Genomic DNA, 20,242 nt, shown 5'->3' with positions numbered 1-20,242 from the left:
CATTTAAAAAAAAAATAATAATCTGAGCAAGGGCATTTGCAGTGCTAAAGCAGAATGTTAATTGAAATCCTACTGTGCCAACAGGAACATTGGAAAGAGACCAGTCAGGATTAGACTAATTAAGATGTCTTTAAAAGAAAGCAGGAAAAAAAAATCTGAAAAACTGAACAGGTTGGATTGTCTTAAAGAGAAATTTACCAAATATACAGAGAATTCTTTAAGAATTTGTAAAGTCAGTGTATCTTGCAAACAGTGAATTGAAACAGACTGGAATGGTGAAACAGTTAAATAAAAGTATCTTTGGGGGCTGATGCCCAGGAATGTGCTGAATAGTAGCTTTTTGTCCCCTGAATTTTATTTTGATGAGTGATGCTAATGACTGCTTTAAGGAAGTTGGTGGCTTCTGTATAACAAGTTGTAGTGCTTTTTTTCTGACATAAAATGCTTAAGTCTCAGCATCCACCTTCCTTGTTTTCATTTGCTTCCATTTGGCTTTGTGTGTCTGGCTGCGGAAAGGGCAAAGGGAGTTTCATTCTCTCTGTTCTGGTAAAAGGAATTTCTTGTTTTATCGAGGTGAGGATAATGTCTAAGGTGACCTTGTTAGAACTCTGACAGAGAGGAGACATTCTTCTTTCTGAGCTTTTACTACACAGTACTCTCAGGCAGCACAAAAGTGCTTACATGGCACTAGAACAGGAGCAATAAAGATGGCAATAGCATTTCAACTTGCCTTCCTTAAGACTAGCATGATGTGGGATACACAGATATGTGTCTGTGATCACTGGTTGAAGCAGGTTTGCCAGGCAGCTTCCACAACTGGAGCTGATGACCCACATCCAAGTCTCCTACAGCCCTTGGGAAGATAACCATTGCTCCTGATGTTACAGAGAGATAATGGCATTTGACAGAAGAAACCATGAATATTTTAATCCTTTAAAGAGAGTAAGGAGTATGTCGAGTGTTGAGTCAAGCTGCTTGAATTATTCAGTGTGAATAAGTGAGCCAATTTATCGGACCTTTTCCTCGTTCACAGATCACTCACAACCTCATCCTTCTTTCCATGACCAGAGTTGCTGTTCTTAAGTGTTCTACAAGTAGGTTATACAAATACCAGCCTATGGGACTTGTGTTCTCTTTCCTCCAACCATTATTAGCTGTTAGTAACTTTACAAATTATTCACTTTCTGTGATTTGATGGCAGGACTTTGAAAGCAGTGAAAGGTGAAATAGTGAACCATGAATAAATAAATAGAATTCTGTGCAAATACATTTTTGTACAAAATTTCAAGTGTGTCTGTTTGTGCAAAAGTCACCCATTATCTATGTCATCATAAGAACAAATACGCTGTTAGTTGACAGGTTCACAAGGTGGATTTTACTCAGCTTGAGTTGTGTAATAGCCTGACAGGAGCCTTCTCAGGAGTGAGGTCTCATTTTGGCTGGGTCCATTTGTGCTTAGCACTGAAAACATCTCAGCTCTTCAGAAAAGCTTGACATTTAATGCGCATTTACTGTGCTCAGCAATAGCTTTAAAATCTGGCTACTTATTTTATTGGAGCTGAACACTTGCAAATTTGATGAAGAGTGAATATGAGGGGTATTAATATGGTTAAATCAAAGAGAGCTCTACGGAATGTTTCAGAGCCTTGATTTTATACTATTCATTTTGCTTGAGTTTTGCACTGGTGTATTTATTTATTTACAAAAGCCACGGTCTTTCTACAAATAGTACTTTCTGAAATGACATTCCTGGGAGGTCTGCAGCTTGTTTCACATTTTTACATTTATGAAGTCAACCCAAACAAGTAAGCCTGTCAGTGTAAAATCTACATGTTGATATAGTACCTTTTTAAACATCTCATAGGAAACTACACACAATAGGAAAGCCAGAATCTTTCTAGAAAATAGCACAGACAGTAAGTCCCATTCTAAGCCATTTATCTAAGCAAAATGGAGTGTACAAGGTACCAAACTACCCTGACAACCTGTATTTAGTGTAATGATTTATTTGCTCTTTGGCAAGCTCTAACCATTTACTATTAACTATTGCAGAGGAAAGGTAAGGTTATTATTACCTCATAAAGTAAATAGTGATACTTAACAAAACAGAACATCTGCCCCCCTTATTAAAATATTTTGACAGATTTAAACTGGTTAACATTTAATCTCATTTGTTAATTATGGGAAGCAGTAGTATGTGTTCTGAAGACACAAAAATAAATATTTTTCTGATTAGGAAACTTGTTACACTCCAACAATAATTTTTTTCTCAGTGTTCTTTTCTTAATCTGAAAATAATGTAGACATTACTTTGATATTCTTGGAAATACTAAGGCTACTTGGAACTAAGCCTACTAGTTTAGATGGCTTAAAATCCCAACCCTTATTTATCTCACTGGCATATAAAAAAGGGAAATACAAAAACAATTTTCTGTACTTAGCAAAACAGGTTGATATGTAGGAATTTAAGGGGATAGGCCACAGTGGTTTCTTCTCTTGAGAATACAATCCGAATGTTTTCCAAGCAGTTATTTAAAGATGCCTTTTTAGAGGAGAGCCTGAAAATCTCCTGCTTGTATTTTTTAAGGGCCAAGGGCCCAAACTGAAAACTAGCCCAGGAAAAGGAAAGCCTTGCTTTTGAGATATATCTGTTAGCTACTCCAGTCAGTGTGAGCAGGGGGCATTGCACCAAGAGGGGAGGCAGGAGCAGGCACCCAGCTGCAGACAGACGGTCCTGGTCTCTGTGGGCTCGTGCCTGACAGAAATGACTCTGTAACTGCAGCTGGAGAGCAGAATCTGAGAACCCTGAGCTGCACCTCCTAGTCGGGTAACTTGCTGCTCTGCACTTCTTCTGGATGTGCTTGGTGTAAGAGGAATTAGGCTGGTTTGCACCACCTTCATCCTTACGTGTGGTGCAATGTCCGAAACGTCTGCGCTCATCAACTTTGTTTTATACAGCACTTCTTCTGCAATGTGTCAAAAGCATTATAAAGAACAATAGTTACTGAGTTGAATAATCAATTATAGATAATAATACAGTACAGTACAGATAGCACAAAGTATATAATTATAGTATTTGATTTGGTTTTGTTAGAAGTCAGTGGCAATTTTACTGTTCACATCATCAGTGGAAGCAGGAAGCCCACTGCAGATGTATGTTCAGCACAGAGTTAGTTGTGAACTCTGTATCAGCCATTCACAAATGTTCTGTAAAATTTCAGCTCAAGTTGAAACATTCTGTCTTGAATCCTACCTCAAAGATGATACAGAGCAGTTTAAGGTAATATTAGTTTATCCTTTTCAATTTAAATATTGACTTTTTGACCTCTCTGTGGTCTGTATTGATATTTAAAATGTAATTACAGAGCTTAGATGACAACCTGGAGAATAATCCATTCAGTAGATTTCACTGGTTTCTTTACACAGATATTCACGAGCAAACTGCAATTTTTCTCAACATTTATTTCGCTCTTAGAAATTCATGAAAGCAACTTTTCCTGAGCAGTCCACACCTCTTTTCTTTTAACCTTAAGCTTGCAACTAATCCCTAATACACAAAAAATGTAAAATATATAGCTTAGTTTTGACTGGTGACACAATTTTCATGGCCTTGTTTGTACTTTAGTAGAATAAGTGGAAACCTTTCAATCAGCTTCCTAGTGTAAGGATTTTGGAAACTGAAGCTTTTAAATTGTATCTAGGTGAATATATAAAAACTGAAGATTCACTGTCCCTGAACATTCAAGCTAATAATTCTTGATTCTAGGAGTACTATGAGAAGGGTCTGCAGAGTGTTTATATCTAGATTTAAATGAGTATTCATGTGATTTTATTCATTATTCTCTCCACACAATTAATGAACTTTCAAAATATAATCTGAGTCTTCTCTCTCTGTGGGTTGAGAAAGTCTCCTTGTGCTGTTCTGTTTAGTGTCTATTTTTGTATTCCTTGATGTGCTTGATTCTGCTCACATGTCCAACCTCTTTCTGTGACCTTTCTGACATGATCTTGTGACTAAAGCAGTAGGACCAATAGTCCTGAGCAGAAATGAACCCATAAATTTTATGTATTCCATCCAATTTGTCTCAATCTCTAGTTTAGTCATGAACTCATCTTTGTCTAAATGAGGTTTTGAGTATTTCATTCTTTTGTTTTAGCCTGCAGCAGTTATGACACTCAGGACCCTGAGACGATGTATTCTAAAACATAAGAATTGATATATTTTTATTGTTTTAAATTGCTTCTATTTACTCCATATACAGTATGTTATTTATTTCTTAAAAAAATCTAGGTATAGCATAATATAAGCGTATATACACACCGTGAACCTGCCTGCTTGGTTGCTTTCATTTGTGTGATTTCTTCAGTTCTGTGTCAGTTTGAGCTGCTTTCTCTGTGTGTGGATTTTTGAAACTGCTGTAAGCATGTCAGAGACATGTCTCCTCTGCATAAAGTGTATAGGTGAGCTCTTCTAATTAAGTTTTAAGAGAGAGGTAGGTTAAGAACTTATTGTCAGCCATGTGGGAAGTCACGGAAGAACAGAATCTGGCCACATAGTAACCACTGCATGTTTCTATGCGCTGTACTATCTGCATTAGAAGCTTCAGATATTGACTTAAAGATAATAAAAACTTCAAAATATTAACCCTTCTGGTGCTCCTAGGCTGGTAGTCAGTCTTTTTATCTTCATTTTATTTTATGATTGTATATATATATTTTTTAATTTAATTTTTGCCTCCCACACTTTGTTTTTTACAAAAAAAAAAAAAAAGACATTCCATCCTAAGTAATTACCACCCTTCTTTTACAGCCTTACAGCTCCATAAGATGAGCTATTGTGCTAAATAATTAGCACATGCCACTCAGAATATTATAAGAATTATATGCAACATCAAGCAGGAACTATACACTGACACATGACCATATTTTCCATGAAGCTGTGCTAAACAGAAATTAGGTATTAGCAACAGGTACATTTAAAACAAGTTATTAATTGTTACGGGGAAAAAAGAAAGAGAACAGTGTCATATTCAGCCATTAACACAGTAAAGCATTTTAAAGTTTGCAATGATTTGAACCACGACCTCTTTGAACATATCCTTTGTTCATTTGCATACACAAACATTAATCCTGTGCTTGAACACAAAAATGCATTTACATAAAAACTACATCGTGATTTATAATTTATTAAGTAATTGTGGCTGAGATGTTATTGGAAACAAAGAAAACTATATTTAAATGCCAAGCTCTAAGGGGATGGAATATATAGCAACTTTTTAAATAAAGAGGAAATCTTTTCATTCTAGCCTGTCACTAATTAATACAGATTTTCTTTTCAATATATTTATTTTTGCATGGAATTTTGTGCTCTGAGATGACGCTATGCTGGGGAGCCTGGAGACCTGTATTCTCTGCTTAGACATTGAGTAGAAGATTATCACAAACTATATCCTTACATTGCCCCAGTTTACATGCTAGGTCTAGCCTACTAGCAGATTTCTGCAGGGTGCACCTAACTTGTAGATCTCTGTTTAAGATGGGCGTTGAGCCATGCAGATTAGAGAGATTTGGGGATCTGAAAACTCAGAACTCTACACTGAGGGAAGCTAAGGTGATTGGAAAGGTCTCTGGTGACTTTAGGCAGCAGATGAACAGGGAGATTTTTCATTTCAGTTTTGGGCTGCGGTGCCATAACATCCTGCTAGTAGAAATCCACTCCTTGTTTCCTTTGACACTCCAAGCGCAAGTTATTGTGGAGGTGAGGAATGGCTTCAAAATATCTCAAGAAAAGTCCCTACACCTTATTCAAACGTATTCCTTGTTTTCTTCTCCCCCCTTTGCAGCCTCCAGTCTCAATTTTTATCTAATGCTGGGTTATTTCATAGATTCTTCTTACTGCTGCAATAGGTTCAGCTTTTGCTCAAACTGTATTTGACTGAACTGTGTTTGAGCTGTTTTGCAGGCTGCATGGCATACCAGTGTCCATTGGGAACACAGCAGGGAGGGACGGACCTGGAACCAGATTTGTGTTTGGAGCCGCTTCAAGGCTTCTTAATACAGCAGGCAAAATGTAAAGTGATAAAGATAAATCCCAACCCCCGTTTTTGTTTTTTTTTTTTTTTCCTTTCCCTTGTGTCAGGAGGAGTAAGGGGCAGAGCTGGGAGGAGAAGGCAGGATAGTCACGCTTGTTGCTGCTAGAGGAGAGAGAATGATGAGGAAGGGCTGCTCTCAGCAGCAGCCTTTTCTCTTCCCCTGCACTAGTGGTCGTGACCTTGGGCATGTTTCACCCCATCCTCAAGAGGTAATTGGCCTGGATTCCAAGGATCTTGGATAAAACAAAACAGGCTGACATAAATCCCTATCAGTGTACTTCGAGCTTGTAGGTGGTGCTTGCAATCACTTGTAAAGACTAGCTTGACCCCAGGGCTGAAACAGTCTTTAGAGGTTCTGTGGTCAAGGTATTCTGCTTGGGAGCTGCAGAACTCTGTATAGTCCCTTGTTGAGCAAGTACAAAATGCAGTTCTGTTAAAGGCTTAGTACTTGACCAAGCGCAGATGAATCTCCATGGTGGTACCATGAGATGCAGCAGTGACAAAAGAAAGTCCCTGTCCTGAATATTTCTCTATGGAATAGAGAAACTATTCCTCTATAAGGAATAGATCAAATGAAATGAAATTTTGAAAGATTTTACAACTAGCTTTGTTTGATGTTTTACTTTAAATCACTAGCCTCACATCTAATTGTGGCTATAGGTGCTCTCTGAAGTTGACACTTTGTGTTTCATAGGCATAAAGGCAGGATTTGCATGCTCAGCAACAAATTGCAGGTGCATAAATTCTGTGGTGGATCAAACACTTTATTCTTTTAATTACCCTGGTGAACTATTAAGCTAGACGTGGGGTTTAAATAGTTCTGAATGTTTTGTGAGGTGGATATTACTTCATAATTTTCTTTCGATAACACCTTTCTGGACTTTCCAGGAAGCTAAAGTTTGTTTGATTATTAAATGTTCATTTTGGACATATATTCTATTTACACTTATTTGGGGACTGGGAGGAAACTCTTTGTATGTAGAAGACAAGTAAAACTAAATTATAATTTGTGGTTTGCTGTTCTTATAACATCTCAAGCCCATGAAGTTTCAGATGGATTTATTGATACTTCAAAAAAATATGTAAAAATAAATAATCAGCTGTCACTCTCCATATATGTACTCTGTTTTCTTTAACATTCTTGTGTCAGATTCTATAAACTCCATTTAGAGTCTCTGTATGCTATGTGCAGCTTGGCAGTTTTAATGACACACATTAACACTTCTGGCAAAAAATGTTTTGAAAGCCCCAATATAACAAATCTTTTGGATTTTTAGGAGTAAAGTGGTTCAAGGTGGCAAACTCCCATGAAAGTTTGCCATGTTTTCCAGACTTCTGGATGAGCAGCTGTGGGCGAGCCTACTTCGACTCTATATAAAGCTCCACAGAGGAAACATCTTTCAGTAGTAGAGAAGTTAACACAGTCAATCAATTTACTCACGCAGTTATACTTTCTCAAAGCAATATTTTTAATGCATTTTTAACTTGGAATTACTGTTTACTGGTTTTCTTTTTTTTTTTCCTCTCTCCTTCCTAGTCTTCAAGTTCCAAAGTGGCAATATGTATTTCTGTAATACAAAACTGAGGTTCTGACAGAAAAAAATGACAGAAAAAGCTGTGCTGAACCATTGGTCAAGTGCTTGAAATCTGAGCTGGACATATTAGTCACATATTAATAAGGATGTTGAAGAAGCCAGGTGCACTGAAAAATTCAGGTTTGTAAGTGACTCTTAGGTACGCTCATTCTTGCTGTGTGGAAGAACAATAATTTGAAACTCTGGGTGAAAATTTTTTCTTTTTATTTACATTTATAAGATCAGGTTAGCTCACATACATCCTTTCAAATTTCTTTCTAAAGTCACAATGTAGAATCCAATTGCAAAATCTATATTTAATGCTGAAGTAATATTAACTGTAATAAGTGCCTGGAAAAAAAATGTGAGTGGGCATATCTTCTAGAACAATCTTTTCATTGTTTGTGACAGCTGAAAGCATAAAAATACTCCTCAAGATGTTAGTTTGTAATTGCACCAGCAGTTCCTGATGCTATAATGTAACATTAATAGTTAAAAATAAAAATAACTACTAAAAAAAATTATGCCTCAAATTATGACAAAAATTGTCATGTAAAGGGTTTTCTATGTCAAAGCTACATGATTTGATTATTTTAATCACTTTTTCTTCTCCTAGTGGGTCTTGTCTTAAAAGAAGTTGGTGGTCTTTAGCGTCTTGCTCTGAACAGAGCTGAGCTGGCTGAATAGAGTAGCACCTCTGCCTCGCCCCCATCTATTTGCTGTAGCTCTAAGAACAGAACTTAATACTTCTTTAGTCCACTGGCTAATCTATGTTAGTCAAAATTAGCTGCACCTGAAAGGCCCTATTCCCTATCATTTTGACATCAGATGAATTAGAGGGCAGCTAAATGTGTGGTTATGCTGGCAAATCTGAGGGAGTGGTCATCTCTGTTTATTCCATTTGTATTGTGGTGTAGCCATACCTGTAAAATTGGTTGGCTAGTCATTGCCAAGTCATCGGCAAAAATCAGGAGTCTGACTCATAATTCGGAGTCTTAAACTACACTGTATGCCTGAAGCTATTTTCATTTGTCTTCTGTTTTTTGGAAAAAGCAAAATTCCCGTTTCTAAACTTTTTGTATGGATTCTGAAGGCTAGGAATTAGTGCTGTTTTAACATAAGCTAAGATGCAATAGTTAGTGACTTGATTCCAGCAGACACGGATCAAACAAAAGCAGCTCCAGAGTCAGAGAGCTGACATTAATTCACACAGGTGTGCAGCATACGAGGACAAGGCATTCAATGTGAAATTCTGAGGTTACTCTGTCCTGTTACAAAATCTAGAATGACTCCACAAGCTCCTAAAGTCTTCATTTCTTTGGGAAGAAGGTATCTCCACAGTAATCTTTATAGAATGAGGACTTCTGAGGACGTCTTTGCAAGCCAGATGGTACCAAAGACAGAAAGAGCCCAGTGAAGGAGATGTTGGAGTATGTGGTGCGATGACAGTTTAGCAGATTATAGTACAGCCTCAAGCTGCTAAAGTGGTGCCTCTAAGGTGATCTAGGTTAGACTATGGTACAGAAGTGATTTACTTCTAGGCTCTTATTTCATCAGTCTCCATGCTGGCTCAGCAGTTTTTGTGTGTGCGCTACTTTAGCAGAATGGGGAAAAAAAATAGAGGATGTGAGACTGAAAGGCAGCTGTGCTGAAATACTGCTTAAGTTTTGAGGTTGCTCAGCTCTAGTATTTAAAGGTCAACATCTCTTTCTATGTGCATATGTAGCTATACTCACATTCTGAGAGAGATGTATGACACAGGCCTCCTTGAGTGAGATACTTCTTTTCATCTTGAGAAATTTCCTAAGAAGAAGCTATGGATAGAGGCAGGGAATGGGTAGTAAAAGGTGATAGAGAAACATTTTGTGGTAGAATTGTGATTCTTCTCAGATCCACTGAAACCCATTCTCAGGTCATGTCCTGTGGCTGAACTGCATCTCAAGCAAATCTGTTTTGCTTTGTTTTTAAACTGCCCTGCTCTGATGCTCTAAGGCCACTCTTAGTTGGGGCTGCCAGTGAAATCCAGAGTCTTCCTAGCCTTCCTAACAGGTAATTGTTTAACATCTGAAAGCTCAGACAAGTTTTTTCTGGGACCATGCATTTTAAGGAATAGGAGTCAATATAAGTTTCCGTTTTTTGGAAAGAATATGTGACTGTGCAGGCCAGTGTATATCCTGGCTTTTGCAAAGGTTTTATCTGCAATGTAAAAATCTATTGTAAGGTGCAGGCCCCTCAGTATAGCTGTGTTATTTTATTCTTATGCGGTGCAATTTATAATAACTAGGTTTAAATTCTTTCCTTGGACTATTGCCTACTTGAACAACAGAAAAAAAAATAAGACTCAGGAGTTAGATCTACATGTGTGCCTGGATAATTTGAATAACTGGTGCTACAAACACACCAGAAATATTCCAAGCTATGGATGCTCATGAAACCAATGACCAGCATATAATTCAGACTTTATTTTCACTTATTACACAAGCAGCTTTCTTCTCTTCCTATTTCAGCTGGAGGATTTGGTGTAGTGAGAGACCAAACTGAGGTGGAGCAATAATGGCTACATACATTTGCAGTGCAGACAGGTGAAAACAAACAGCTTAGCTAAGAAAGTACCTGCTGCTCTGTGAAGAGTTATCTAGTCATTGAGCTTGTAGTGACTACATAAGTTGCAATTTTTAAATATAAAACTTCTGCTTAGCAGCCTCTTTAAAGATGTGTTTAGGAAGTGAAACAAGCTTGTATAACTTGAATGGTATTATTTTGATTTTTGACTACATAATTTTTGCTTGTGTCATGCAGCTCCCTTGAAATCCATGTACAATCTGGTGTTCAGAAGTGCTGAGTTCAGAAGTTTGAAGATACGAACTGCATAAGTATCTGGCTATTTCACTTTAAAAAATTAAAGGAAAGAAAGTGTGATACATTCGGAATTCCACTGTCCACTAATGAAAACTGATTCCGTGTTTAACTACTGTGTATTGGACAGCTAAACCCAGTTCTTGCTGAAAGTAGATCCTTTCTCCTCAAGCTGAAATTTTATTGTGGAAGAGGCCAATTTTACACTGTAATTATAAACCTCTGAAAGCAGGATTTTTAAGGGAAATGCTGACAGACTATTTACTACCATGTCATGAACAGGAACTATATAATACATGCATTTAATTGGATAGTTAATAAATATTGCCCTTTTTTCAAGAGATTCTCAGAGTCATACACATACTGAAGTGACTATAAACAACAACAACAACAAAAAAGATGTATGGGATGAATAGTGTGTTTTTATTATCCACTGAAAATACAGAGAATGAAAAGAGAAGGCTATTAATAATTCTGTTTGTGTATGTGATATATATATGCATAAGCAGAATAAATGCAATAATAAATATATATTTAGTGATACACATTTTTCCTCTGAAGTATTAGTCAATAAGTAACAAGGGGGTTGGTGCATTTTGTAATAAATTCACTGTTGAAGTTAATTGGTTTGTATTTATAGCCCGTTGAGGTGGTTCTCATTTTAGATCCGGACTTTCCTTGGTAATGTACTAATAACCACAGGTTCCAAGAGGCTAAACTGAGACAAATACAGAAGAATTCAAAACAAAACATGCAGGGGTTCTACATAAAAGTCACTGAATGGAACAGACAAACTCCTTAAGAGAGAAGAGAGGCACATGCATGTAGAAGGGAGGGATTATAGTTACTTTCAGCTATTTTTACTTTGTATTATCTTTGAACAGTGAATTCTGGGCATTTTGAATTTACATTCATTTATGTATAATTGATATATTATAACCTGATCCATAACCACAGTCCGTTTGAACTCCAGATGAGGCAGAAAAAAATGTAAAAGAACATATCGTCTCTTTGGAGAACAGAAACATATTTCAATGTTGGAATTAATTGGTAACTGGAAGTTAGATGCAGTAGCATGAACTTGGGGTATGTCTCTTCTCTGCAGCCTCCCCCAAATATGTTAAAATGGAACTTAGAAAGAAACATGCCCTTGTTTGCAGAACTGACCCTGTCATAGGCTTCTGCTTTGGTTGCCTCTCTCAGTATGTTTCTCTCTCCATGCTAGAGAAATACAATGGATATTGCCTGACTGGCAGAATTCCAGTAGCTGCATATGTGCTGGGCAGCCTTCTTCTGTCATCTAGAGTACAGTTTTGCTTGTGGTCTGTGGGGAAATATTGCAATAAACTGATACAGTCTCATGGCTGAATTCCTATCATGTTACTCATTTTATTCAGGCAAAATGCCAGTTTACTTGAGTGAGAATTATGCCTGAGTGGGAACCAAGTAAAAGGACTTGAAGATTTTGTGTTTGGAGAGTAGAACAAGACATTAAGCTATGGAGATATACTTTGCTGATCATTAAAGTAGTTATTTTATTTTATTTATTTATTTTTTTTATTTTTTTTAGTGAAATTCCCCTACTATTCTAAAGGGAATGTAAGTAAATGAGTAATTTTTTCATTGTTAATGATAATTCCCATGAATTACAATGGAAAGGAAGATTGCCCAGACAATGAGAAAAGCAAATCTGAATTGGAGAAAATCCTGCTAACAATGTTGATATTGTCTTGCAGAAAGTTTCCTTTCCTTGAGCAATCCCAATTTTAAATTTATCCCTTGTGAGGAAACCCGTCTATCTAAGTTGCAAGCCGTTTAATTCTGTTTTATTCAAGCATAGTATGCTTTAGTCTTTTTAATTTAAATATTTCAAAGAGCCAATTTATGACAGAGGTGTTACTTTCCTTCTTAAGTACATATTATGCATTTTTTATTACAATTTTGCTACAGCCAAATGTCTTAAAAGCCTGATTCACAAACCACTTCACTGCTCTTCAAGAATGAAAAACAAAGAGTATACACTCAGAACGTGACTTACCTTTTGAAATGTTGTAAAGCCATAGAAATTAGAGTAATTTAGGCTCTTATTTTTAGGTTTCAGAGTATTTTGGCATTTAGTTTATTTGGTTTGATGATTATCATTTGATGTAGCTGTGGTTATTTAAAAATGCTGTCTCCATGACAGCCTTGTAAATGAACCTTTTGACTCATACACGCTCTCTTTCTTTTAAAAATAAATCTTATTCACAGAAAAAAGCTTGCAAGTGAAAATATATACAATTTCTTTTACTGTGGAAATACCATGTGGCTTAAACCATGGTTCCTGTTGAGTAAAAGTGATTTTGACACTGCATATTTCTGTATGATTCAGGGAGAAAATTGATCCATTAAGTGATACCCCCCCAAGACCAATGCACCTTAGGAAATAGAAATGTTTTTGCAGAAGAACCGCAAAGGTTCAGAAGAACATCCCAAACTTGGCTGGTAGCAGGAAGAGAGTGATTTGCTGTTCGTGACTGAGCACTCACTGTTAGTTCTCTTGGAAAAAATTGGTCATGCTGGACAGGACTGGCTCGAATCCTGGACTTCATCTAAGCAGCTCTCTTGTAGATTTGCTACCCAGGATGCCAGGCTGGGTATTTCTGAATATTGCTGGTCCAATATCTTCTCTCTAACTGACAGCAGCTGCACCAGTGGAGGTTGTAAGGAAATCCAGTACAGTAGTGGAATCCAAAATTTGTTAGGCCTTGTGTAGACAGCAACATAAATTGTGTGTTTAGAGAACAGGAAACCTAAGTTGAACTTTGCCTTCAGGACATGCTAAACTAGTCATGTCTTTGTCTCCGCCAACGTGTATAATCTGCTAATTGGCTCACGTTTACTGAGGCATACTAGTGTTACACTTTAAACAAGGCCTTCCAGTTGATTCATATCCAGAAGTCTGATGGAGTATACTGATTGTTTTAATTGGATAGTGAATATTTTATCTGATATTAAGTATATTTCTATCCATGTACGTTTATAATTAACTTATTTTAATCCTGCCAAACTCCTGTTTTCAGGGGAAAGAGGGTTATTATTTTCTGGCATAGCATTGCAGTTACCAGTTCAAAATTTGTTGTTTTTAAATTCCATTGATCTTCCTTTTACTTTTGTGTTATGACAGAGATATGAAATTGTGGAGTTGTAATGGAAGGAAGAGACATTCTATTCTCCCATATGCAAGGCTGTGCAGTTGTTATCCCCTACTTCCAAGCCCAAATTATATGTATTCATACATATAAATTTTCATTGCCATATTCAGTGGTCCATGTTCAGAGAAATTATATTTGAGTTTGACTGGTTTAAAATCTTTACAGTGTGTAATGTAAACAGTGAACATTTAATATTAAAAGTGTATGATAATATACTTTTATTAGGCCTGAAAATGAATCATAAATCTTTAATACAAAAACAGTTTGGTCCTCTCACATTGTCAGGTTGCCCCTTATTAATCAGACCAGATGATGGCAAGTTTTTAATGAGTATCGGTAAACTTTATTATTTACGATGCAAAAGTAGGTAAAGGTATTAACAAAAACTGAAGACTTATTATGCTAGATGCTGATTTTATATATATATATATGTGTGTGTGTGTGTGCGTATATATAGGGTGAAGTCCTTCTGTGCTTTGAGAGCAAGTTAATTGACTGGGCCAACCAGCTATTTCCATCTGAAATGGAAATAGCTCAGAAAAGTTAAGGGATATTTCCAAAACCACATATTAGGACATCAGTAAAAAAGAGAGGAATTTATGGCAGAAAAATGATGCATGGTATCATGATGATTTTATACTGCAGCACTAGCAAGGTTTTAATCATAAAGGAAGATTTTATTTTGAATATGACTGTGGAGTTTTCTTATGATTAAGTCTTCTGATATGCTCCATTAAGAACATGTGAAGAAAAGTGAAACAGACTTTTCTTATTTCAATAGACTACTGAGGTGTAACTTCAGCTACCAGAAAAATTAAATAATTAGCTGGAAACAGTTTCTAGCCTATATGAAAACAAACACAAAACTATAAAGATAAATCTGAACCACAGTTCATTAGTGAACAATAGTGATTGAGGTAGCTCTGACATAAATCATAAATGAAGAGAAAGCTGAGAAACCATCTGGAGTTTCAAAACTGATGCTCAATAGTTTGGTGGTCAAAATTGCAGAACTTGTATCTCTTTTAGGGTCTTGATATTCTTAATTGTTTGAGTTCTGTTTCAAATTTATATTTCTTTTTGGACTGATTGCATAAGATTCTGGTGCAGTTATGCTTCCTATATATTTTTGCATATAGAGTGAATTACCAATCAGAAATGTAGATGGAAAAGAACTGCCTAGGAGGGAAGCTAGCTTTGGCTTAATAGCAAATGGGGAAATGTAAAGTGGAAGGGAGAATAAGTTTCTGAACCATTAAAATAATTAGATTCTAGTACAGCCTTCAAATAGGGGAAAAAAAGTGTTTGTGTGTATAGGAAGAAAAATGAAGAAAGTCTAATTCCTGAGCGAAAAATGTTTATAGGAAATGTACAGGGAAAGCTTCACTTTGGGCAACTGAGAGTTACCTTATTAGTTAACATGTTCCACTCACTTCTCTTAAAATCATACTTGATAAGTGTTTATCTGACCTTTATCTGATACAATTCTTTGTATAGATAACTTGTTTCATTTTTAAACTTTTACACATAGAGATGTTTTTAATATCTAAAAAGAATTATTTTCTGCAAATTTATTGATCGTTTTTGCCCTTGGTGGTTAAGAAGTGGTCTTGCTTCCTGTCTTTATCATAATCTTTTATACATGGAAGATTTTCATCATGTTCCTTCCTCTTTCTGTTTTCAGACCATTCCTCTAATTTATTTAGGTTGTTCAACTTTTAATTTCCTTCTTACTGTCCTTCCCAGATCTTACAAATTCATCCTTTATTGTATCACCTGAGCTATTAATGAAAATTTTGAATATTGTTGGGTTTGGAAAAAGCTCCTTAGGGAAAGTGTCCCAAGTATTGAATTACTAGTCTTTCAATTATTATTATTATTTTTTTTTTCTGTAGTAATTTATTTAGATCATATTTCCATTGAATTTTAGCCACTAATTTTCCAAGTTTGCTGGATTTTTTCTTTGTGAGTTCCATTACCATATTAGTATTTACTTTATTAACTGTTCAAAAGTTGTCTTGTTTCTCTATTCTTGATGTAGTGGTCATAATTAAATATACTGGGCTACTCTGATGTCTTACTAAAATTTATTTGTCATTTTCACACCTTTTCAGTGTAACAAATTTCATCAAGCCTAAATTATAATTGCAATCTCTAAATTATTAAATTAATGTAAATTATAATTTTAATCTCTCACACTCCATAGTAGCGCATAGTACATATGATGCTTCTTAAACCTGTGAGTGATGATCAGTGCTGCTGCTCATGTTGTACATGAGACACCAATGGGATGGCCAGAGCACTTTTCACACGCCATCCTCTTCATATGAGAAGAAATCTCACTTATTTTCTATTGCTACATATACTATTTAGTGTTTTAAAAGTAAAAGCAGATGGGAAGAGACCTGAAGAATAATCTTGAGAAGCATGTATGTTTGCTTCTCAAGCTCAGGTTCAGGTCAGCATCCCTCTGCTATGAAATGAGGTTCTAGAAACACTTTACAAATATGTGGTATGTCTTGAGATCTACAAGACACTGGACTATTCTGATGATGTTGTGGCATTTTTCATCTGTGGGATGGTGTACCTGACAGCCTCCATGATATCTTAAGAAGAACGATTGAAGAAATGATAGTGGTATGAGCAAGGATGATGTAACTTTGGTTTGGGTGATAGTTACTTTGAATCAAACTTGGTTTTAGGTGATACTGATGACACATTTTCAAATAATCTTACTATCATTTGCAGCAACAGGATGAAAAGAATATTGAAAAGGTTATATTGATGAAAATCACCAAAGAAGATAAACTCCCCCAAAACAATCCCACATAGACTGTTTTAGACACTTGGAAACAAACAAACAAGCAAACAAACAAACAAAAAAAAACCAATCCCAACAATCCCTAAACACAACCTCATCACCAGAACTGCCTAATCAATTTCCTTTGAAGAGTTTGCATGCAAGAGGCACTACTTTTAGTGCTTGAACTGCAAGTGAAATGAGTTATAAACAAGATTTGAAAAAAAGAAAGTGGAATTGATAAATTTATTTTCATTATGTCCTGGTTTCAGTTAGAACAGAGTTAATTTTCTTCCTAGTAGCTGTTTTGGCTTAGGATGAGAAGAGTGCTGATAACACCCCGATGTCTCCTATCCATAAGCTAATTCGTCAATTGGAGAGCCAAGGAGTGATCAGCAAGACTCATTCACCTTTCAGTAGTCCCATATGTCCAGTGCGGAAGTCTAATGGTGAGTGGAGACTAATACTGGACTATTGTGGCCTGAACGAAGTCATGCCACCACTGAGTGCTGCAGTGCCTGACATGCTGGAACTTCAGTACGAACTTGAATCAAAGGCAGCCAAGTGGTACACCACAACTGATATCACTAATGCATTTTTCTCCATCCCTCTAGCAGCAGAGTGCAGGCCACAGTTTGCCTTCACTTGGAGGGGAGTCCAATATACTTGGAATCGGGTGCCCCAGGGGTGGAAACACAACCCTACCATTTGCCATGGACTGATCCAGTCTGTGCTGGAGCAGGGAGAGGCTCCTGAACAGTACACATTATTGTGTGGGGTGACACAGCAGAGTAAGTTTTCAAGAAAGGAAAGAAAATAGTCCAAATCCTTCTGAAAGCTGGTTTTGCCATAAAACAAAATAAAGTCAAAGGACCTGCACGAGAGATCCAGTTTTTAGGAATAAAATGGCAAGATGGACGTTGTCAAATCCCAATGGATGTGATCAACAAAATAACAGCTATGTCTCCACCAACTAGCAAAAAAGAAACACAGACATTCCTAGGTGTTGTGGGGTTTTGGAGAATGCACATTCAAAATTACAGTCTGATTGTAAACCCGCTCGACCAAGTAACCCGTAAGAAGAATGAGTTTGAATGGGGCCCTGAGCAACAGCAAGCCTTTGAACAAATCAAGCAGGAAATAGTTCATGCAGTAGCCCTTGGGCCAGTTTGAACAGGACCAGATATAAAGAATGTGCTCTACACCGCAGCCGGGGAGAACGGCCCCAACTGGAGCCTCTGGCAGAAAGAACCTGGGGAAACTTGAGGTCGGCCCCTGGGGTTTTGGAGTTGGGGATACAGAGGATCTGAGGCCCGCTATACTCCAACTGAAAAGGAGATATTGGCAGCATATGAAGGAGTTCGATCTGCTTCGGAGGTGGTTGATACTGAAGCGCAGCTCCTCCTAGCACCCCGAATGCCGGTACTAGGCTGGATGTTCAAAGGAAGGGTCTCCTCTACACATCATGCAACTGATGCTACATGGAGCAAATGGGTTGCACTGATTACTCAGCGGGCTTGAATAGGAAACCCCAGTCGCCCAGGAATATTGGAAGTGATTATGGACTGGCCAGAAGGCAAATACTTTGGGATATCATCAGAGGAGGAGGTGGGTCATGCTGAAGAAGCCCCACTGTACAACCAGTTACCGGAGAATGAAAAGAAATATGCCCTGTTCACTGATGGGTCCTGTCGTATTGTGGGGAAGCATCGGAGATGGAAGGCTGCTGTATGGAGTCCTACACGACGAGTTGCAGAAGCTGCTGAGGGAGAAGGTGAATTGAGTCAGTTTGCAGAAGTGAAGGCCATTCAGCTGGCTTTAGATATTGCTGAACGAGAAAAATGGCCAGTTCTCTATCTCTACACTGATTCATGGATGGTAGCAAATGCCCTGTGGGGATGGTTACAGCAACAGAAGCAAAACAACTGGCAGTGCAGCGGCAAACACATCTGGGCTGCTGCATTGTGGCAAGATATTTCTGCTCGGGTAGAGAACCTGTCTGTAAAGGTACGCCACGTAGATGCTCATGTGCCCAAGAATCGGGCTACTGAAGAACATCAAAACAACCAGCAGGTGGATCAGGCTGCTAAGATTGAAGTAGCTCAGGTGGACCTGGATTGGCAGCATAAAGGTGAATTATTTATAGCCCGATGGGCCCATGACACCTCAGGCCATCAAGGTAGAGATGCAATATACAGATGGGCTTGTAATCAAGAGGTGGACCTGACCATGGACACTGTAGCACAGGTTATTCATGACTGTGAAACGTGCTGCAATCAAGCAAGCCAAACGGTCAAAGCCTCTTTGGTATGGAGGAAGATGGCTGAAATATAAATATGGAGAGGCCTGGCAGATTGATTACATCACACTCCCTCAAACTCGCAACGGCAAGCGCCATGTACTTACAATGGTGGAAGCAACCACTGGATGGCTGGAAACATATCCTGTGCCTCATGCCACTGCCCGGAACACTATCCTGGGCCTTGAAAAGCAAGTCCTATGGCGACATGGCACCCCAGAAAGAACAGAGTCAGAAAATGGAACTCATTTCCGAAACAACCTTATAGACACTTGGGCCAAAGAGCATGGTATTGAGTGGTTGTATCACATCCCCTATCATGCACCAGCCTCCGGGAAAGCTGAACGATACAATGGACTGTTAAAGACTACATTGAAAGCAATGGGTGCTGGGACATTCAAAAATTGGGATACGCATTTGGCAAAGGCCACCTGGTTAGTCAATACTAGGGGATCAGCCAACTGAGCTGGACCTGCCCAATCAAACCTGTTATGTAATGTAGAAGGGGATAAAGTTCCTGTAGTGCATGTAAGAAATACGCTGGGTAAAACAGTCTGGGCTACTCCTGCCTCAGGAAAAAGCAAACCCATTCATGGAATTGCTTTTGCTCAGGGACCTGGATACACTTGGTGGGGCTGTGTGGTGTTTAGCTGCTGGCCAAGTTAAACCATGATGCATTACCCATTAAAAAACAAACAAACAAACAAAAAAAAAAAAACACACACAAAATAAGACAAAACAAAGAAAAACAGGCAAGGTAATTTTAAAAATCTTAACTCCCATTATCTCTTTATATCTTTTTAAAAATGTTTAAATTTATAGTTACCTAAGAAGTTCTGTAAGTGTAATATTACACCGTAACTGTAATCTTGACCTTTTGCTTAGTATTAAGAAATCATTGCTTAAATGGCTCTATTATTCAAAATAAATGGATATTTTCAGTAATTTAGATATACTGTAATCAATTGTCTTCATAGAACATGTGCATCTTGCATCCATCTGCATTGTTGTTTAGTAACAATGTTACTTTGAATCAAACTGGAAAAAAAGAATCCCCTAAACTTCTTCCTATTAAAGAATAATGTTAATTGGTTAGTGTATATAGAAGAAGGTTATATGGCCCATTGACTTTATATAGATTGAAATGCTAAGCAGGGCTAAGTAGAAGCATCAGTAGGGAATAGAGGGTAAGTGCTCATCAGTTTTATGTTCTTTTTCCTATTTACTGCTTACCCCTTACAGTGTTTTACAACTAGACAAACAAAGTTTTCTTGTGTATTCATAAATAAAAATGTATTTTTGCTGTTGTTCACTAGCCTGCTAAGTCAGGTGTGAGAGAAATAATAGCTACAAATTAGATAAAAACTACAAATAGAATCAGTCTAGTGACTGATTCTATTCTAGTTCAGATTAAAGTTTTCTCACAC

This window comes from Anas platyrhynchos, chromosome 5 (genome assembly GCF_047663525.1).
Source record: "Anas platyrhynchos isolate ZD024472 breed Pekin duck chromosome 5, IASCAAS_PekinDuck_T2T, whole genome shotgun sequence".
Classification (NCBI taxonomy): Eukaryota; Metazoa; Chordata; class Aves; order Anseriformes; family Anatidae; genus Anas; species Anas platyrhynchos.
The sequence above is the reverse complement of the archived record's forward strand: the minus strand, read 5'-3'. Positions refer to the sequence as shown.